This window comes from Eretmochelys imbricata, chromosome 2, assembly GCF_965152235.1.
Source record: "Eretmochelys imbricata isolate rEreImb1 chromosome 2, rEreImb1.hap1, whole genome shotgun sequence".
NCBI classification, from domain to species: Eukaryota; Metazoa; Chordata; order Testudines; family Cheloniidae; genus Eretmochelys; species Eretmochelys imbricata.
The window spans coordinates 161,226,103-161,249,256 of NC_135573.1; the positions used below are offsets into that span (position 1 = coordinate 161,226,103).

General features: G+C 42.5%; 1 long non-coding RNA gene across 1 annotated transcript in view; it reads left to right on the forward strand.

The window, feature by feature from the left end:
- LOC144261409 (uncharacterized) overlaps positions 1-15,560 on the forward strand; it is a 276,825-nt gene extending 261,265 nt beyond the window's left edge. The window contains exon 4 of the long non-coding RNA XR_013345260.1: positions 15,456-15,560. This is a non-coding gene — a long non-coding RNA (uncharacterized LOC144261409). The remainder of the gene's footprint in view (positions 1-15,455) is intronic.
- Positions 15,561-23,154: the final 7,594 nt, after the last annotated feature.

Sequence of the window (23,154 nt, forward strand, 5' to 3'; positions counted from 1 at the left end):
CTTGCCACTGACAATACCCTTTGTAATAACCCCGCTGGGCCCTTCTAATTGTACAGCATACACAATTGTACAGCTTACTGCACTGAAATGATGCCTTCTGGAACCGGAAAGTACACATGCAGCTCTTCCCTTTGCTCACAGATGCTGGTGGGTGCAAAACATAGATAATCACTGCTGTCACACACCTCAAAGTAATCTACACATGTCCTTGTATCACTAACTCACCTTGACCAACCAGACCCAACTACTGCTCCCCCTCCCCCCATTTAGCATACCTGACACCCTCACTCCACCTGGAACATATGCAAATAGTTCTCATTGAGGACTGCTCACTCCAGAGGAGCAGAGGGAAGGTGGCATGGGTAACCTTTTCTTTTTTTCTTTCGTCCTTTAATAATGTCAGCTGGAATCCTGTGGGTGAGGGGAAAATGGGTTGCAACAGGAGGTGAAGAGCTTTTACATTTCAGTAAAGAGGGGAGCTGGTAGAGTAAAGGTGTGTGCGTTCATGGGGCATTGGTGAAAGCGGGCAAGGTTAAAATTGCCGGGGCAACCTCTTAACCATCAAGAGGTCTGTGATTCATCCGGTGAGTCAGTCATACCTCTCAGTTGAACAGTGCAAGGCAGCAGAAGGAAGGGAAACTGTTTTGGGGGGGTGGTTGTAACTCAGGAATGCCATGGTCAAATGACCCCACATTTGGAACAGTAACACTACCCTGCACTCCCATGAGCCACATTAAATTTCAAAAAGAAAAGGAGTACTTGTGGCACCTTAGAGACTAACCAATTTATTTGAGCATAAGCTTTCGTGAGCTACAGCTCACTTCATCGGATGCATACTGTGGAAAGTATAGAAGATCTTTTTATACACACAAAGCATGAAAAAATGGGTGTTTACCACTACAAAAGGTTTTCTCTCCCCCCACCCCACTCTCCTGCTGTAATCGCGTGACCAGAGAGATTGAAGTGTTCTCCGACTGGTTTATGAATGTTATAATTCTTGACATCTGATTTGTGTCCATTTATTCTTTTACGTAGAGACTGTCCAGTTTGCCCAATATACATGGCAGAGGGGCATTGCTGGCACATGATGGCATATATCACATTGGTGGATGTGCAGGTGAACGAGCCTCTGATAGTGTGGCTGATATTATTAGGCCCTGTGATGGTGTTCCCTTAATAGATATGTGGGCACAGTTGGCAACGGGCTTTGTTGCAAGGATAGGTTCCTGGGTTAGTGGTTCTGTTGTGTGGTATGTGGTTGCTGGTGAGTATTTGCTTCAGGTTGGGGGGCTGTCTTTAGGCAAGGACTGGCCTGTCTCCCAAGATTTGTGAGAGTGTTGGGTCATCCTTCAGGATAGGTTGTAGATCCTTAATAATGCGTTGGAGGGGTTTTAGTTGGGGGCTGAAAGTGACGGCTAGTGGCGTTCTGTTATTTTCTTTGTTAGGCCTGTCCTGTAGTAGGTGACTTCTGGGAACTCTGCTGGCTCTATCAATATGTTTCTTCACTTCTGCAGGTGGGTATTGTAGTTGTAAGAATGCTTGATAGAGATCTTGTAGGTGTTTGTCTCTGTCTGAGGGGTTACCACTACAAAACAGATACAGATACAGACAGACATCATCTTCCTTTCCAAATGCAAACAGATGGACATCGTACCAAAAGGACTGAAGGTAAAAAATCCATTACAATCTACATACCACACAGACTATGCTGACAGCTTGTGCCACACACTCTCAAAGAAACTGCGGAATCACCTGATCAACATCCTCTACAGCAAACAGGGAAAGATAAAGAATGACCTCTCAAAAATGAAAAGGAGTACTTGTGGCACCTTAGAGACTAACCAATTTATTTGAGCATGAGCTTTCGTGAGCTACAGCTCACTTCATCAGATGAAGTGAGCTGTAGCTCACGAAAGCTCATGCTCAAATAAATTGGTTAGTCTCTAAGGTGCCACAAGTACTCCTTTTCTTTTTGCGAATACAGACTAACACGGCTGTTACTCTGAAACCTCTCAAAAATGGATACTCTCATAAAAAACCAACCTTCCACACAAACTTCCTCGTGGCTCGACTTTACTAAAACTAGACAAGCCATTTACAACACACACTTTGCTTCTCTACAAAAGAAAAAGGACACTAAACTTTCTAAACTACTACATGCCACAAGGGGCCACAGCAATGGTTCCCTCAACCCACCCAGCAATATTGTTAACCTATCCAACTATACTCTTAGCCCAGCAGAAGCAGCTGTCCTATCTCGGGGCCTCTCCTTCTGCCCCTCCACCCCTACGAACATGATACAGTTCTGTGGTGACCTAGAATGCTATTTTCGACGTCTCTGACTCAAGGAATATTTCCAGCACACCTCTGAACAACATACTAATCCACAGAGACCTCCCTACCAACACTACAAAAAGAAGGATTCTAGGTGGACTCCTCCTGAAGGTCGAGACAGCAGACTGGACTTCTACATAGAGTGCTTCCACCGACGTGTACGGGCTGAAATTGTAGAAAAGCAGCATCACTTGCCCCACAACCTCAGCCGTGCAGAACACAATGCTATCCACAGCCTCAGAAACAACTCTGACATCATAATCAAAAAGGCTGACAAAGGAGGTGCTGTTGTCATCATGAATAGGTCGGAATATGAACAAGAGGCTGCTCGGCAGTTCTCCAACACCACTTTCTACAAGCCATTACCCTCTGATCCCACTGAGAGTTACCAAAAGAAACTACAGCATTTGCTCAAGAAACTCCCTGAAAAAGCACAAGATCAAATCCGCACAGACACACCCCTGGAACCCCGACCTGGGATATTCTATCTACTACCCAAGATCCATAAACCTGGAAATCCTGGGTGCCCCATCATCTCAGGCATTGGCACCCTGACAGCAGGATTATCTGGCTATGTGGACTCCCTCCTCAGGCCCTATGCTACCAGCACTCCCAGCTACCTTCGAGACACCATTGAATTCCTAGGAAACTACAGTCCATCGGTGATCTTCCTGATAACACCATCCTGGCCACTATGGATGTAGAAGCCCTCTACACCAACATTCCACACAAAGATGGACTACAAGCCGTCAAGAACACTATCCCCGATAATGTCACAGCTAACCTGGTGGCTGAACTTTGTGACTTTGTCCTTACCCATAACTATTTTACATTTGGGGACAATGTATACCTTCAAATCAGCGGCACTGCTATGGGTACCCGCATGGCCCCACAGTATGCCAACATTTTTATGGCTGACTTAGAACAACGCTTCCTCAGCTCTCGTCCCCTAACGCCCCTACTCTACTTGCGCTATATTGATGACATCTTCATCATCTGGACCCATAGAAAAGAAGCCCTTGAGGAATTCCACCATGATTTCAACAATTTCCATCCCACCATCAACCTCAGCCTGGTCCAGTCCACACAAGAGATCAACTTCCTGGACACTACAGTGCTAATAAATGATGGTCACATAAACACCACCCTATACCGGAAACCTACTGACTGCTATTCCTACCTACATGCCTCCAGCTTTCACCCTGACCACTCCACACAATCCATTGTCTACAGCCAAGCTCTGCGATACAGCCGCATTTGCTTCAACCCCTCAGACAGAGACAAACACCTACAAGATCTCTATCAAGCATTCTTACAACTACAATACCCACCTGCGGAACTGAAGAAACAGATTGATAGAGCCAGAAGAGTTCCCAGAAGTCACTACTACAGGACAGGCCTAACAAAGAAAATAACAGAACGCCACTAGCTGTCACCTTCGGCCCCCAACTAAAACCCCTCCAACGCATTATTAAGGATCTACAACCTATCTTGAAGGATGACCCAACACTCTCACAAATCTTGGGAGACAGGCCAGTCCTTGCCTACAGACAACCCCCCAACCTGAAGCAAATACTCACCAGCAACCACATACCACACAACAGAACCACTAACCCAGGAACCTATCCTTGCAACAAAGCCCGTTGCCAACTGTGCCCACATATCTATTCAGGGGACACCATCACAGGGCCTAATAACATCAGCCACACTATCAGAGGCTCGTTCACCTGCACATCCACCAATGTGATATATGCCATCATGTACCAGCAATGCCCCTCTGCCATGTACATTGGTCAAACTGGACAGTCTCTACGTAAAAGAATAAATGGATACAAATCAGATGTCAAGAATTATAACATTCATAAACCAGTCGGAGGACACTTCAATCTCTCTGGTCACGCGATTACAGACATGAAAGTTGCGATATTACAACAAAAAAACTTCAAAACCAGACTCCAGCGAGAGACTGTTGAATTGGAATTCATTTGCACATTGGATACAATTAACTTAGGCTTGAATAGAGACTGGGAGTGGCTAAGTCATTATGCAAGGTAACCTATTTCCCCTTGTTTTTTCCTACCCCCCCCCAGACGTTCTTGTTAAATCCTGGATTTGTGCTGGAAATGGCCCACCTTGATTATCATACACATTGTAAGGAGAGTGATCACTTTAGATAAGCTATTACCAGCAGGAGAGTGGGGTGGGGGGAGAGAAAACCTTTTGTAGTGGTAAACACCCATTTTTTCATGCTTTGTGTTTTTTAAAAGATCATCTATACTTTCCACAGTATGCATCCGATGAAATGAGCTGTAGCTCACGAAAGCTTATGCTCAAATAAATTGGTTAGTCTCTAAGGTGCCAAAAGTACTCCTTTTCTTTTTGCGAATACAGACTAACACAGCTGTTACTCTGAAACCTGTCACTAAATTTCAAAGCAATCAAAGTACCCGTTCAGATTTTACAGCACTTAACAAGAGTTGCATTTTAAAGCATATAATGGAATGGAAACTGTCTAGCCATTTTTCTGTATTGGCACATGTGCAGGGTAAAAAATGTACATTTCCTTACATACCAGTCACAATTTGGGTCCCCCAAAGATTTAATGGCTGCCATACACTGCCTTGGGATGAAACTCAACAGATAGTTTGTCAACGTCTTTATCTCTAGCTCTGAGATTTTTAAAAAAAAACCTCAAACTTTTTCAAAATGGGTATTTTGGGGACTCATCTCTCTAGAACCCCAGGCTCACATTCACAGCTATTGGATATTCTACCTGCTGCTCTGTCACATTGCTTGGCCTGAAAGACACACAGGTTGGAACTCTGTCTCCTTTAGTTTCCTACTACTAAAACCATGCTTCTAACGAAAGCAATGATTTTATGTTATCTGGAGAGTCCAGACTTCCAAAGTTTTACCTCTCTGCACTCTTAGACTAGGAATGAATGTATATATTTAAATCCTCAATATTCATTATGCAGCACATGGCTGTGTGTTTCTTTTAGCTCCTGCTCAGTAACACAGAAAAGCTTTGCAGTCTTTCTCCCTCCCAGGCCTCACCTGTCACTATGGGTAATCAAAGCAAAGAATCCTAGACTTTTCCACAGGGCCCAGAGGGAAGAATTGGCAGGAGTGCCAGCTGCATATTCAGGATCTAACAGTGTCATGCATGTGAGTGTGAGAATCACTTGGTCTATAGGGGAATCAGTCTACTCATCTTACCTGTGATCATTAATGAAAGCTCCCTACAGCGCTAGAGAGCACTGCAGGGAGAATTACCATCAGTCTTCACTTGGAACCCCTTCTGCATGGCAAAACAGGGCCATTTTTCATTGGAGGAGGTAGTGAAAGTCTATATACAGATTAGAGTAGTTGTCTCTTTTAGAGAATGACAGATTTCAGAGTAGCAGCCGTGTGAGTCCTTTTCTTTTAGAGAATGACTTTTCTCTGCGTGTCTAGCTCTGAGAGACCCGAGAAAACCCATCTCTCTTCACTTTGTTGAGGGGAGGGAGAGGATGCAGACAGCAGAAGGAGAGAGATGTAGAAATTAAAATGGAGAGAAACAGAGATAAACACTGAGTGGGAGCAAAGTGCACAGAGACAGGAGGAAGTGATAGAGAGGACTGGAAGAGGGGACACTCGCATTGTGGAAAGAGCATTATAAGGAGTGTGAGCAACTGGGAGGTGGAAAGACCAGGAGGAAAGAGTTGACTATAAGTTCCCATCATCACCTGGGTCAAGCTTTGATCCTAAATAGATTTAACTGTTTAAATCTATCATTTCTAGTATGCCCTCCTCATAGTATCGGGGTGCCAAATATAACAATTAAAAGAAGATCTGTTTCTGTTCAGTAACAGAGAAAATTCTATGGTTGTTCCTTGGGTCATATACTTTAGAGCAAAGAACCCTCTCACCAAACATTTTGTAGCTTTTAAAAAAAAATCAGAAAGGTCTTTGCAAAGATGTGTGTTTTTCATTGTGTTCTGAAGGACTTGAACTCAGTCTCCATTGCTAGGCAGCTATATAGCCAAGGACCCTCTGCCAAAACATCCTGCTGCCATGAGTATCACCCTGGGATCTATTAATCAGCATCCCAGTATAAGTGTTGTATTTTTATTGGGGCAGAGAAAGAGGTGGCTCTTGAGCCCTAGCCTATTGAAAAATTTGAAGATGAGGGCTATTATATTTCATGACACACACAAAGAAATTAAATAAAAACATAACATACTCTTTCTGGAAATTTATAACGTAACACTACTTTGTTTCTTGGGATTCAGAACAGTAACACACACACACAACCCAAAAGCAGAGCAAGACAAAGCAGGCTGCTCCCTAAAACACAGAGGCACAATTTACCCCACCTTACTATAGGCTGACTGCCTGATGACTGACTGACCAGTAGACTCAGATTACACCTTTCCTCACAGAGCCACCTAGTCTATAAGCAGGACTAGGAAAACCTCCTGAGCATTTAAAGTGATAGCTTACAATTTTAATACAATTTTCAATACACCACAAGGACTAGCTCTTGAAGTGAAGCCACCATTTTGAGGCTCTGTTCTAACATGAGACGCTATTACCATCCTGTTCCAGTGTACAGAAAAGCTTTCATGGTCAGTCCTAGGAAACTGCTGTAGCAGGAATCTAGCCTAAAGCTTACAAAGGCATGGGTCCTTGTCTGAAAGGAAGTAGTGCACCCTATTAGAATAATCAGAATGCTTTTCCCTCAACCAATGCTGAATAGTTGATTAATGGGAGAGATGATTTGATGGTGAAGTCTGCCCCACTGGCTGCCTGGAAGCTGTTGTCTGCTCCTTCTCAGGAAGTCAATAGATTCATAGATATTTAGGTCAGAAGGGACCATTATGATCATCTAGTCTGACCTCCTGCACAGCGCAGGCCACAGAATTTCACCCACCACTCCTACAAAAAAAAAAAAAAAAAAAACCTCACACCTATATCTGTGCTATTGAAGTCCTCAAATCGTAGTTAAAAGACTTCAAGGAGCAGAGAATCCTCTAGCAAGTGACCCGTGCCCCATGCTACAGAGGAAGGCGAAAAACCTCCAGCGCCTTCCAATCTGCGCTGGAGGAAAATTCCTTCCCGACCCCAAATATGGCGATCAGCTAAACCCTGAGCATATGGGCAAGATTCATCAGCCAGATACTACAGAAAATTCTTTCCTGGGTAACTCAGATCTTACCCCATCTAATAACCCATCACAGGCCATTGGGCCTATTTACCATGAATATTTAATTACCAAAACCATGTTATCCCATCATACCATCTCCTCCATAAACTTATCGAGTTTAATCTTAAAGCCAGATAGATCTTTTGCCCCCACTGCTTCCCTTGGAAGGCTATTCCAAAACTTCACTCCTCTGATGGTTAGAAACCTTCATCTAATTTCTAATCTAAATTTCCTAGTGCCAGTTTATATCCATTTGTTCTTGTGTCCATATTGGTACTGAGTTTAAATAATTCCTCTCTCTCTCTCCGGTATTTATACCTCTGATATATTTATAGAGAGCAATCATATCTCCCCTCAACCTTCTTTTAGTTAGGCTAAACAAGCCAAGCTCCCTGAGTCTCCTTTCATAAGACAAGTTTTCCATTCCTCGGATCATCCTAGTAGCCCTTCTCTGTACCTGTTCCAGTTTGAATTCATCCTTCTTAAACATGGGAGACCAGAACTGCACACAGTATTCCAGGTGAGGTCCCACCAGTGCCTTGTATAATGGTACTAAAACCTCCTTATCCCTACTGGAAATACCTCTCCTGATGCATCCCAAGACCACATTAGCTTTTTTCACAGCCATATCACATTGGCGGCTCATAGTCATCCTATGATCAACCAATACTCCAAGGTCCTTTTCCTCCTCCGTTACTTCTAATTGATGCGTCCCTAGCTTATAACTAAAATTCTTGTTATTAATCCCTAAATGCATGACTTTACACTTCTCACTATTAAATTTCATCCTATTACTATTACTCTAGTTTACAAGGTCATCCAGATCCTCCTGTAGGGTATCCCTGTCCTTCTCTAAATTAACAATATCTCCCAGCTTTATATCATCCACAAACTTTATCAGCACACTCCCACTTTTTGTGCCCAGGTTAGTAATAAAAAGATTAAATAAGATTGGTCCCAAAACTGATCCTTGAGGAACTCCACTGGTAACCTCCCTCCAGCTTGACAGTTCACCTTTCAGTAGGACCCGTTGTAGTCTTCCCTTTAACCAATTCCCTATCCACCTTTCAATTTTCCTATTGATGCCCATCTTATCCAATTTAACTAATAATTCCCCATGTGGCACGATATCAAATGCCTTACTAAAATCTAGGTAAATTAGATCCACTGCGTTTCCTTTGTCTAAAAAATCTGTTACTTTCTCAAAAAAGGAGATCAGGTTGGTTTGGCACGATCTGCCTTTTGTAAAACCATGTTGTATTTTGTCCCATTTACCATTGACTTCAATGTCCTTAACTACCTTCTCCTTCAAAATTTTTTCCAAGACCTTGCATACTACAGATATCACCATGGACCTTCAAAGGGGACTGGAGAGTATGTGGAGGTTTCCAAGCAATTTTATTTTCAGCCCCATTATGTGCAGTATCAAGCCTGGGGCTCTAGCATGTTTTAAATGGATAGAAACAGGTCTGAGGAGGAAACAATAACACCCCAGGTAGTAATGAGTTTCTATTCATACATAGGAATGAATACAAAGTGGCCAATATAGTTTTCTATGACATTTTTAGCAAAAAAAAATACACCCAATCCTCAGCCATTAACATTCAGAGGTGGGTATGAAATGAACTGCAGCCAGAGAACATCTAGATGTTTTGCTGGAGGGATGGGGAAGCAGAAGTAAAGAGGCTCTAGGTCCACAAAGTAACAGTTCTCTTGATTCAGAAGAGCAGAAAGTGACGAGTTGGTAGGGTGACTGAAAGGTGAAGAGAGAGAGAGTGTGTGTGTACATGGAAGTATGGGTAAACACGAGTGAGGGAGAGGATGTCAGAGTGGAGAAAGGGGGAGAGATCGAGGGGCTAAATTAGGAAAGAGACACCTAGGATTGGGAAGGAGTGAGCTCTGAAAGGGGAGCAAAGAGGAGAACACAATGTAAAGGAAGCAAAAGGAAGTGGGTGGATGAGGGAGAGAAAAGGAGCAACAGCCAGCGAGAAGAACTCAGAAAAATATACACCATGATATATGCTAGGAAAGAAAGGTGAGAGAAAGTAGTAGGAAGGAAGAGGAAGAAGGTATCATAAAAGAGAGGGAGATGTAGTTCTATATAAAAAATATGGAATAGAAAGTTGATTGCCAACATGTCAACAATAAATTAACAGTACATGTGCATACTGTCTGATTATATTTGCTTTTGTAATGCATCAAATTGCAAGAAAATGGCATGTATTTTCAAATATTTCCCCTAGACTTCTCTGCAATTAAATATTTCCTGGACTTCCCAAAAGACATTGCCTGGGATGCTTCCACCTATGAGCTCAGCCTTGCAAATCTGCTATTCTCATAGTGGCTGTGCTGGATCTAGCCTCAGTAGTTGCTCCTGAAACATGCCTGTTCTTCTGGAACCATTGTTTCTTGGCAGGTTTAAATCCTCTACTTGCTGACAAGGTGATAACATAAGGCTTATCCTTCCCTAACTCCCTTCTCAGCTCCAGCACCTGTTCAATTCACTTTTCCTACTTAAAAAAAATGTACCAAGGAAAGCAGAAATTTCATCTTGCTGCTGTACAACTGTATTTCTGTTCTGTAGAAAACTGTGTTCAGTCTACATAGGTGAGGTTTTTAACTACTTAAAAGGTAACAGGCTAGGCATTTTCAATAATATTGTTGTCCTTTTTTGTCAGGAGACTTCTGCATTCTTTTGAAATACTCTACAATAGTGTGGCAAGCAAGGTTGTTTCATCAGTTCTTTGAGTAGTTATAAGTTTGAAAAACCCTCAATAAAAACTTTAGGTAAGTAGTGATGAAAAACATTAAAATAAAACTTAGATGGTAAAGAGCTTGTCAAGTAAGTTGGAAGAGAATGCAAGAGGTTCAGTGTTTTTTGGCAAAATGGTTACACAGACACCTCAGTTTGTTATTTCAAGGCAGACTAAAAAACATTCTTGGATGTAGATTTGTGGGCTGCACAGAACATCTTGGTCCCTATCTGTATCTCCCTTTGAAGTCCGTGGGAGTTACTCATATCTGCTGAGGGTGGCAAATTGGGTCCGTGTACTTCAAATCACGTCTTTTGATGAGAAAAGTCATTTGAGTCTCTCTAAAGTTTTCCACATGGGGATTGGAGGGGAAGGGAGAGAGAGAGAGAGACAGAGAGACTTAATGTTCCCTTCTAGTTTAATCATTTACATGTTTCTCTGTTGGGTTGTGAAATCTAAACCCAGCAATTTTTCATTCTTGGTGGTGAGGGGAAAAAAATTAAAATGACAACTGAGTCATTGCTTAACTTCACAAGTAATCTGGTTATTCACATGCATAGTCAAACTGTAATGTTTCACCCAAGAAATACACCTGCAGGAGAGCAAATAGCAAAAAATGTAAAGAGACCTTTTGTCCTACAGCAGAATTTCTGTGTTTTTGACATTGCAGTGCCAACTCTCTTTCAAAACTTGTTTTGAATACACTGTGAGGTAATTTTTTAAAGAAAACAAATCTTCAAAATCTGTCAAAGTGTGTAAAAATGGAGCCCAATGCAACAATTTAGCAGCATTTACTAATGATGTTTGTACAGGTATATTAGAAAAGAGTGAGTGCAGAAAATAATCTTGGCAAGCCAGCTTTTCATTTTATATATAATGATATGGAGGGAAAAGTCATCCAAGTTCTCCAGGCTTATGGGCCTTGAGTGAATTTAATTAAAGTAAAGGGAGAAAAAAATAGAACTTTTACTCAGAGAACATGAAAGCCTAAAAATGTGAAATGAGGTGGTTTATGAACTTCGGAGCAGGGTTGTGTGAAAACTTCCAAATAAGTTTTGTTACATTCAAGTGGAATTTAACACTGAAACTGTTTCAGATGTTTCAGGGAGCCCTTGCTTTTTCAGGTAAATGATCATTTTCAACAAAAAATTCAATGACAAGAACAAACATTAACCTTGCTGAGTGTAACATGGGCCTAGCAAGAAATACAAGCAGCAGGATGCCCCATGAGACTGCAGCACTGCCCCAACTAAGACTAGGCACAGCTCAGTGCCAGTCAATATACTTCAAACCTGATCCTGCAAGATGCTGAGTGAAACTAGTGTGAGCTGAGGGCTCTCAGGACCCACTCAGCATCTCATGGGTTTGGGTCCTTAAACAGACTCTGTGGCATGTTAAATTTGACATGGTTCTATAATTGCCCCACCATTTTGGCTGTGGGTTTCTCAGATCCCAAAATTGGCTCTGAATAAGGATATTTCTCTATGATGTGATTCAAACACACAACCAATCCATTAGAAAAGCCTAATGAAATATGTTCTCGTACCTGATTTCCCAACATCAATACAGTAGCTCAGACTTGTATTTTTTTGTTTTTGTTTTTTGGAAAGGGATGATTGCATAATTTTACCTGTAAGAGGAAAATCACTGAAAATACACAAAGATGAGGGATTATCTAAAAACTTAGCTATTCTTAGTCAACAGGTACAACCTCCTCATCAGTACAAATGCAGTCCTTTCGATATCCAGTTACAACCCCAAAGAAATTCTAGAATGAAAGACAGCTCCAAATGGAATGCACAAAACAAGCACCTATAAAGCAATTTGAGTAGCATTAAATAAGTCTGATCAAAAAGCCACTTTTTAAAGTAAAAGTCAAGTCCTGGCACACCACCTCAAAAATCCCTTCACAGTACATCAGCAGTCCTCCGAAGCAGACTGAACCTCCTCACAGCACACTGGAGGTAAGCATAGGGGTATAATACCAATCTCTTTAAGCTAATGAAATTCTTTTTGATGTGTGAAAGATCCGCTCCTGCTGAGATTTGAACTGGAAATCCTTGAATCCAAAAATCAGTAATTCCTTAAGCCGGGATGAAGAAGAGTCTCCAATAACTGACACTAGGGCTAACAATTATATTCCCTGTGCAGATCCTCTAGTTGCTAAAGACAAGACCATCAATATGTACTGTTCAATAACAGGTTAAGGCTGAACAACCCAGTTCCACCCACTAGAAGTACTTTGTCAGTTCCAGTAGTAGTGTCATTGAAGGGCAATAATAGCACTCTGCTGGGAGGTTCTGGGCAAAAGTGCACCAGCAAACTCTTGTCTCTAATGAGAATCTCCCAAAATCGTGAGTATATGGTTCATAATTCTAGGAGCTGATGCTTTGATTTCTTCTGTGAGGCTGTGAATCCACCCCAGTGAAAGAATTCCAGAGAAATTGTGTAGTTTCCAAATTCAGTGTGAAGTTTCCTTTTTTTTCTGTGTGAATTAGCCCCAGGGGAAAACACAGACATACGCTTCCTGCAGCCCATTTATCACAGCCCTTGCAGCAACCATCCTGCCAGGAACCCTCCCAACAGATAACTACCCCCAGGATCCTCATTGCAGAATAAATACAAGGGCTGCCCCACCTTCCCTGCCTTTTCTTTAAGCCATGAATCTGGATCTCCAGAGAGTCCTAAGAGTGAATTTAGTGGGGTCTAGAAGCTTGGGGGAGAAGTCTGAAGAGGCACGACTCTGCCAAGTCTCCCTGGTAGGCATCCAGCCCCCCATTGTGGAATCTGTAAAGATCATGAGCACAATGTAGGTTTGAATATATAAAACATATGAATTAGATATTTATATGTCTGCCTCTATGAGATATAAACGTGTGTGTGTAAAACAATATGCCATATGTAAGAAGAGAGTGTTATGGGGAATTATATGGTGTGTTTGAGATATGAAGGTTATAAAGGCAAATAGACCTGATTGAAATTAGGAATTTCCATCCTGCTGGAAATTCCAAGATTTCAAAATTTGGTTTCATCCTAATTCAGGACAAAAAGTTGAACTCTTGGAATTTTTCATGAAACAAAATATTTTGTTTTGACTTTATCAGAATGTTTAATTTCAACATTATCATTTCAACTTTTATATTATAGTAGAACATAAAAGATGATACAACAGTCAAAATGAAACATTTTGACCTAAACGAGACAATAATTTCCTGTGAAAATTTCAACAAAACTTTTATGGTTTAGTTAAATCAGCATTTTCTGATGGAAAACTGTTCTTTCAGTGAGTAGGGGGGAAATTCTTGTCTTGGAGGAAAGAAGGAAACATTGCTCTGGCCAAACAAAATAGCAGCTGTTTGAGGCTGCTCAGGGGTCTGGAATGTTAGTATAAAGGAGCTGAATTAGTGGTCTGAGAGCAGGTGAAGTAGAATCATAGAAATGTAGGACTGGAAGGGACCTCAATAGGTCATCTAGTCCAGTCTCCTGCAACAGATCTAACCTATCCTTAAATACCTTCAGTGACAAAGATTCCACAGTCTCCCTAGGTAATTTGTTCCAATGCTAAACTACCCTGACAATTAAAGTTTTTCCTAATGCTAACCTAAATCTCCCTTGCAGCAATTTAAGCCCATTACTTCTGGTTCTGTCCTCAGTGGTTAAGGAGAACAACTTAAGTCTCCTCTTTATAACAACCTTTTACATACTTGAAGATTGTTATCTTATCTCCCCCTCAGTCTTCTCTCCAGACTAAACAAATTCAGTTTTTTCACTCTTTCCTCGTAGGTCATGTTTTCTAGATCTTTAATCATTTTTGTTGTTCTCCTCTGGACTTTCTCCAATTTGTCCACATCTTTCCTGAAGTGTGGTGCCTGATACTCCAGTTGAGGCCTTATCAGTGCTGAGTAGAGTGGAAGAATTACTTCTTGTGTCTTGCTTACTACGCTCCTGCCAATACATCCCAGAATGATGTTTGCTTTTTTTTGCAACAATATTACATTGTTGACATCATATTTAGTTTGTGATCCACTATGACCCCCATGTCCTTTTCCATAGTCCCTCCTTCCTAGACAGTCATTTCCCATTTTGTATTTGTGCAATTGATTATTCCTTCTTAAGGAATTTGCATTTGTCCTTATTGAATTTCATCCTATTTAATTCAGACCATTTCTCCAGTTTGCCAAGATCATTTTGAATTCTAATCATGTCCTCCAAGGCTCCTGCAACCTCTCCCAGCTTGCTATCATCCACAAACTTTATAAGTGCTCTGTCTATGCCATTATCCAAATCATTTATGAAGATATTGAATAGAACCGGACCTAGGGCAGATTCCTGCAGGACCCCACTCAATATTCCCTTCCAGCTTGATTGTGAACCATTGATGATTACTCTCTGAGTATGGTTTTCCAGCCAGTTGTGCACCCACCTCATGGTAGATTCATCTAGGCTGTAGTCCTTTAGTTTGTTTATGAGACAGTCATGTGAGACAATATAAAAAGCCTTACTAAAGTTGAGATAAATGACATCCACTGCTTCCCCCATAATAGTCAAAGGGTATACAATAAATCACATGGATATCACCACATAGATCCGTGTCTGAATGTATATATGCATACAACAATTGTATGTGTGTATATATTAACATACTAGACATATTCACACAGAAAAAGACAACTGTATGCTTATTTTTGACATAGAGATGTCATCTGTATTACATTGTGAAGAAACTAATTTGCCCTTTATCCCTCTGCTGCCCCCAATCTGATATGTTCTGCAGACAGATATGGCACATAAAGTTTTGTATATCTGGCATGCATTCATGTGGCTTTATACTGACTATCTACTATAGCTAATAATAATCAGTTCTATCAACAATTGCTGCACAGAGGAAAAATAGTCTCACAGCACTAATAAAAATATCTTCCACAACAGAGTCTGACTGAGCTGGAGCTACTGATCTCATTTCCTCTTTTCGAAGTCTCTTGCTTCACAGCTAGAAATCTAGTGAACATGGAAGCAAGTGAATTTAGAATTCTTATGGCCTCCTGCAGGTTCTTTAGTTCTTACTGTGTTTACAGAAGCTCCTCTTGGTCTTTTGACATTTCATCTGTTAGAGATGGAGAGGAAGAAAGGAGGAGTAGGCATTTTCAGCTAATTTTCAATAACATATTTTTGTCTTTCAGCAAAGACCTACAATCATCTATTTTATGTTGCTGGTTCCACACTTGCCACCAGGAAAAAGAGAACCAACAGAAGTTTGGGATGTGAGGAATTAAACTGTGGGACAAGTTTAAGGATCTAGATGTGTGCCATTAAAGCTATTTAAAAGATGGCAAGAGACCTTTAAGACTTTTCTTTGTGGAGAACAATGACTTAGAATAATAATGAAATGTGATTAGTAAACTATCAAAGGGGATCTTTATTTGAGAATCTTAATGAACTATTACTCAATTGCCAGTCGGAGTTGTGAGGTGGAATAGTCATCTGCTGCAATGGCAAAGAGTAGGTCTTGGCTGGGACTGGAATGTAATTAATTTGTTATATATGGCCTCCTCCGGGCATGTGGGCCTGATTTTCCATTGCCTGGCACCTGGTGAAGACGTGCACCTGCGCACAGTGCGTGTGTAAAACATTACCGTTCTGTGTTCTCATTTTGTACTCCCTTTTCATAGTTGTAAATGACTTAACTGCACAGTAAACCAGGCAGGACCCTTGTTTCAGATACCATTCCTGCAGTGTTTAATGGGAAGCACTTCAGTCCAGAGCAATTGGACAGGAGTACAAATTCAGGACGAACTAAAATGTGTTCCTCATGAACTTTAAGGGCAGTGGATATTCAGTTATCATTATTTGAAAGACAGGATCTTCTATATCAGGGGTGGCCAAATGTACTGGCCCTCTGAGACACCTACGACAATCTTCAGAAGTTCGAGAGCTGGGGAACACCTGCCTGCCTGGAGCCAGGGCTGAAGCCCCAAAATCCCCTCCCCACTGGGCAGAAGCCCCAACCCCACCACCCCACTGCTAGGCACAGGTCCTGAGTACCCCCCATGTGGTCAGTGGAGAATGGAGGTGCGGAGGAGGGGCTTGCAATACACACTTTAATGGTAAAAGAGCCGCATGTGGCTTGCGAGTCACAGTTTGGCCACCCCTGTTTTATATGGTAGCTACTTTAAGGGCAAATTCACACAAGATAAAATATCAAAGAGATCTAAAGCATGTAGTAGGTTATTCATAGGCTCATTTGATTAATAACGTGGATCATTAGGAAAATGATAAAATGTGGTTTGACAAATTCATTCTTCAAAGCACCACATAGTGTTTTAATGGTATAGCTTTGAGTCTCTGTTCTAGCTGTGCCTACTCACCACTTCTTCCAGAGTGTGTGTGAGATCATTCCCTCTTGTTCTGCTCTCATTCACCCTTTGACTCTCCAGTCTCCCCTTTCCCCACATGACCTAGACAACAGTAGGGTGATGCCTTCCCTGGTGGGTTCATTTGGGGATGCCTGGTGCCACCTCATTGGTTTATTTCAAGCTTGATCATTCCTAGACAAACACCTCTGCAGAAGTGGAATTAAGAACCTGGTCCATCCTGAAGTACTAGAAAGAGCTTAGTCATTAAAAGTACTTTAGATACTTTTCTACAGGTGGTAGCTTCTGTAAAGAACTGAGGGAAAAAAGATCTGGTCCTTCATCATCTGGACTGAAACATGCATCTCTCAGTATGCTGTGCTTATCTCTTTGTCCCACAAGTACAATTAAATACAATGAACTTGACAGCTAAGCACATGTGTGTCACTTCTCTGCCCAAGATTGTCAATTCACTGCAATCCTAACCCCATGATTTCAAGACTATTTTTACTTGTGTGTTGTGTTTTGTTTTGTGTTCCTATGAAGGAGCTAGTCTCTGCTTCTGAAAATACTCTGAGTTTAGTTGTTTTATCCACTGAGATCAGATGTGCTCAGATAGACATTTCTGTTCTCATGGTATCCCACTGTGTTCATATTCAGGGCTGAGTATAATGGCTCAGCTTGGCCCGAAAGCAATATTGATTTAAATGTGTAAACACAAAGATTAAAACTCGATCACCAACATATCTGTACTGAAATGAATCCATATGAGGCAAACTTAGTTAAATGTGTAAGTGTTTAATGTTTAAAGGTCAATACCAAATAATCATTAAAAACAGGTTCTGGCAAAGAAAGATGTGTAGACAGTTTAAGATTAATCCATAACAGTGACTACACATACAGTATGGAAACTTAATTGTAATATACATATATATCCATTCATTAAAATTCTTGGAGGAATTTTGCTACATTGATCAGATTGACAGAAAAGGACTGACTGGTTTCCATTTGTATTAAGAATGAGTCCATAAATCAGGAATCCATGCTCTGTTTCCCACTCTCTGCCTAGCTGTCTCTCTCTTTTTCATCGATAACCTCCACAATTCATTGGTTCTCTTCAAACACATTTCACCTCTAGCTGCATCTCAGGTGCTCTGTTTTAACTCATGTCCTTGTTCTTTGTACAAGAACAAGTATGTAATCTTCCACTATCTTAAGGAAAGAGACACACTGAAGGCAGAAACATCCTCTAGCTTGACAAGATTTGAAGAAATCCTGGAAAGAGGAAGGCATTTCTGAAGTGCTTGAAGAGAATCTATCTAAAAGCAGATAAAGAAAACAATATTGTAGTTTGGTATACTGAACTTTTGCCGGGAGAAAAAGTAAGTAAACATAAATATCCCTACCTAACCCTAATTCAAATCACTATAGAAAAGAATTGAGTCATCACAAAGTTAAGTGAAGGGGGGGAATATTATTATAGGGATAGATCCCACTCCCATTAAAGGCTATGTCAGGTTTCCCTTTGATTTAAGAGAGCAGGATCAAGCTGGGAGCTGCTGGAAGCGGCGGCCAGTACGTCCCTTGCTCCGTGCCGCTTCCAGCAGCTCCCATTGGCCTGGAGCAGGGAACCACGGCCACTGGGAGCCACAATCAGCCGAACCTGCGGCTGCGGCAGGTAAAACAAACTGGCACGGCCCGCCAAGGGCTTTCCCCGCACAAGCGGCGGAACAAGTTTGGGAACCGCTGTGTTAGATAATTCACTCTTCTGGAGTTCCTAGGTATTACTTTTGGCATGTGGGCTGGTAAGAACCCTGGATTGTTTTCCTAAGCTAAGTCTATGCTAATGAAAATGTGCACTGTGTGAGAGGAGAGAGACAGAGAGCTGGTGTGTCATTTTCTCCCTATGTAAAGGACTTGGTCTAGAAAAAAGAGGAAAGTGCAGTGTCTGGGAGAACAGAATGAAAAAGTGGCTGAGACTAGAAAGTTGACAAGTGGTATAAAAAGCATGTTTTCAGATGGAATAAAACAAATGCTTTTTAAAGCAGCATATAATCAACTTGTGGAATTCTGTGCCGTAGGGTATTATTGAGGCAAACAGTTCAGCAAGAGTCAAAAAAGGATTAGACATTTTATATGAATAATAATAACATTTGTAGCAATACTGGCTAGACTGAAAATTACAAGGGTTATGGCAAGCCTTTCACTTCAGGGCATAAACTGAGAGGAAGGGATTTTTTTACCTCGTATACCATAGATTGCAGAGTTGGCCAGAAGTATTAGAATTGCAGTTTTTCTTTCCTGTCCTGTGAAGCACTAATATAGATCACCATCAAAGGTGGGACTTTGGACCAGTTGGGCCTGTTGCATGTTCCAATGTGTCATTTCCTCTGTTCCTCTGGGTGGTGACTATTTTGGAAGTGATGAATATGGAACTAAGTTCAGCTGAAATATGGGGCTGGTAATGGTTCATGTTCAAAACTGGATTGGTTTGTCTACATTTGGAGCTCCTAGAATTAATACTCTGCCAAATGAGTGTTTTTTAAGCAGATTTGAATTTTAAATGGTGAGCACATTGCTGATTCACTGGTGGCAATCTGAATCTTTACTGAACAAATATACCCGCATACTGCTTGTGGGTAAAGTGCTAGTGGAAGCGGCACTAGACTGGTATGATGTAAAACTCAACTCTTAAGCATCTGTGGTCCTTAAAGTTCCAATTCTAGAGTGCAGTGACTTCCAGTGTCCTGGTCAAATTCCTATGTGGGGAAGTACACTTACCCTATCTAACTCACTGTGCAGTTTCACCTAGATAAGTTATTTGTCCTGTCTTCCTTTCCCAGAACTATTATGTAGTGCTGGTACATTGCAAGAGTTACCCTATTCCACCCCAGAGGTGACTGCATTTCAGTGGTGAATTAGATGTACTTTGTTTTTAAAGGACTATGGATTTTTTTCTTGAGGATGTATGACAGGTAGAACTGCTCTGTAGCACCCCTAGCAGGGTCCAGTGTGGAACTGCAGGGGCTCCCTGCCTTAGTCTTGGCTGCCTGCTGGGAGCAGGGTGGCCTGAGCCATAAGTTTAGAGTCAGTATCTACTCAGTTAAATAAAAAATAAACTTAGAATTTTGCTGCTTGCACCTTTAAATAAACAAAGAAGAGGCAAGTGCTTACTTGCGGTGCTTGAAGGCAAGGCCCTGACCTGGCCCTGGGATATTCTGGGCTAGTTCTGAGGAGCTCCTCCTCTGTCCCAGTGTCACCCAGCACTGCCCCTGAGAAGAAGCAGGCAAACCTTCTTAACTGGTCTGCTGGCTCCCAGTTGGTCAGTGTCTCCTGGCCCTTCCAAGCTTCTGAAGAACTAGGCCTGGTCTACACTACGGAGTTAGATCAGCGCAAGACAGCTTATGTTGACCTAACTCTGTAAGTGTCTACACTAAAATTTTGCTCCCGCTAACATAACTGCCCCCACTATGCCGACTTAATAACTCCACATCCACAAGAGCCATAGAGCCAATGCTGATGTAGTTAGGTCGATGCAGGGTCAGTGTAGGCACTGCGTTGCTTACATGGACTGTAACTGGCTTTCAGAAGCCATCCCACAATGCCCCACACTGACTGAACAATCAGTGCAAGTGCTCCTGGTGAGGATGTGCACCGCTGATACAAGGAGCAAAGTGTAGACACATACAAGCGATGTAATTACTGTGCTGGCTGTATGCTGACGTAAGTTAGGTCAACTTATTTTCGTAGACATGCCCTAAATCTTGTTGGTATCCTGGCCTGAGCAGAGGCTGTCAGGGCACTGATGCCGCCAGCACGGGGCAAAGAAGGCCTGGTAGATGCCATCACAAGGTGCTAATGAAATAAAAGCTGTTTAGGTCTCAGCTATTGTTCTCATCATATATAAAGAGACTATTGGCTTACTGACTCATGGCTAAATTGCAGTTTCATGTGTATTATGTAGAACTGTTAACATTCACAGAAATTGGCTATGAATTTAAAGGAGCCACTATCCCATTGCTTTATTGCTAAATGGTTATGGGGGTTTTGTGCCTATTACTGATGTACAATTTCAGGGTTGGATTCATGGAGGGTTTCAAGTGGTCTGAAAATGAAGCCGCATCCTATTATTACCTGGTGATGGAATTTCATTGGTTTGCAACAAAATATTACCACTGGGACAGCTTGTTTAAATGCTCTTCTAATCGTATTGCTTCATTTGAGTTGGGCAGAAATAGTGGGCAGCAGAAGCAAGGTGGATACCAAGATAAAATGGTTGAAAATTTTCAGTTGGAAATTCTGATGTAATTTCATCAGAGCACTAATGAGATTAGCCAGGTTAGACCTCAGAGCAGTGATGCACCAGAGGCTGACTTGGCAGTATTGTCAAATTAAGGATCCCAAAACTAAACTCAACACATGAGAACTGCAACCTGATATTCCTGCAAAACCAATTCCCAATGTATACACACTGGTGCACTAGGATTCTACTGCAGCTAGCCTCATTGTGAAGAGGGATGGCTGATGGTGCTTTTTCCATATGGCAGAAGGAAAACGGTTCCAGATTTCACCACATCACCTACATTCACATGGACCAACCACCTCAAATCTAACTCAGAGATTTCTTTTTTCTGGGGGGGGGGGGGGTGGCGTTGCAGCAGCGGAGGAGGGGGAGAACATTGTTAGTCAGCAACCTCAGGTTACTCTGCTCACTTCAAGGTCTGGTCAACACTTAAGGTTTAGGTTGATGCAGCTAAGGTGGAAAAATCCACATCCCTGAGTACCACAGCTATACTGACATAATTCCCAGAGTGGACACAACTAGGTCGATGGAAGAATGCTTCCATGAAGGTAGCCACCATTGCTTGCGGAGGTGGTTGCGACGGGTTGGACCACTCCTCCTCCCCCCGGGGATGCCACCCAATGTGCTGGGGTCCCACTGACTCCATCCATTCCACCAGCCTGGGTTTCCTCATCCTGTTCTAGCTGCACCAAGCCCTCAAGCCTTTTCTGGCACACACACAAAGGTAAGGCCACACCCAGCTGCAGACACAGACTGCATTCAGCTCTGTGTGGGAGAAAGCAGCTCGAGGGTTCACCCAGCAGTCACGTGCACATCCCTTTTGGAGAGTAAACCCAAAATAATATTGTCTTGGCTGTATAGAAAGATCTGCACAGCACAAGCTCAGAAAATCGTCCTCTCCCTCAATGTGGAGAGAGAGATGCACAAATTCTTGCCCCCCACAGATATGAATTGCACAAACTGGGTTATGTTATAAACAAAAAATAAGTTTATTAACTATAAAAGGTAAATGTTAAGTGATTATAAGGGACTGCAAACAGAACAAAGCAGATTACTGAGCAAGTAAAACAAAACATGCAAACTAGGCTTAATACACTCAAGAAACAGGTTACAAAATGTAGTTTCTCGCCCTCAATGTTGTTTTAGGCAAGTTGCAGAGTTTCTGTAGCTTAGAGTTCCAGTTATTTCTCTTTACAGACTAGACTCCTTTTCTTAGTCTGGATTCAGCCCTTGCCTTTCCCTCAGCTCAGTTCCTTTGTCTCGTCAGGTACTTTCAGTTGTCTTTCTTCTTGGACAGTGTAGTGGTGCGGGATTCACCCCTGCGGCGCCTCCTGCTGGTCGTCCAGGAAATTAGCGATTCCAGCCTCCAGAGTGCCCTCTGCAGGCCAGTGTTCCTCTTGCCGCTGGGCCCCAAGTCCCTCCCAGACCCCAGTGCCCCTTTTCCTTGGAGGCTTCCCCCTGGCAGTACCCCCACAGTCTCTGGGTCTCTCCTCCTAAGGGAACCCCCAACCCTCTATCCCCACCTTGCCTCCGTATTTGGCTACTGCCAGTCACCACCTAGCCCCCATTCACTGGGGCGGACTGCAGTGTACAAGCCACTCATCACAGGCAAGGGGGGTTTGGACCTGCTGCCTCTGCCTACCCTTGGGCTCCCCTGTTGCAACCCCAGTACCCTGTCTTAGGCCGTCTTCCAGGCCTGCAGCCTGGGGCTTTTCCAGCCTGGAGCCTCCCAGCTCCTGTGGCCTTCCCCAGCCCTGCTTCACCTCAGGTACCCTGGATATGCTCCCCAGCAGCCAGGCCCATCTCTCTCCACAGCTAGAGGAGACTCTCTCTGAGCATCTGGCTCCCAGCCCTTTTCTAAGGGCCAGCTGTGGTCTGTTTGGGGCATGGCCCCAGCTATGCCTACTTCCCCAATCAGCCTGGGAGCTACCTGCCCCAGCCACAGCCCTCCCCAGGGCTGTTTTAAGCCCCTCTGGGCAGGAGCGGGTGACCACCCCGCTACATAGAGGATGGCAATGTTTGCCTTACTCCCCAGCCTTAAATAGAATTTACATAAGATAGGAAGCCTTTGTTTCCAATGGAAAAGTACCAGCAGTCTCCAAGGTGGTACTTTTTACCAGATGACATTATCACCTAACCTTGCAGTGTCAAAGCAACCATGAAACCAGGTTTATTTGCAATGTCCACAGGAAGGAACTCCCAGAAGATGGGGAATCCATATCTTTG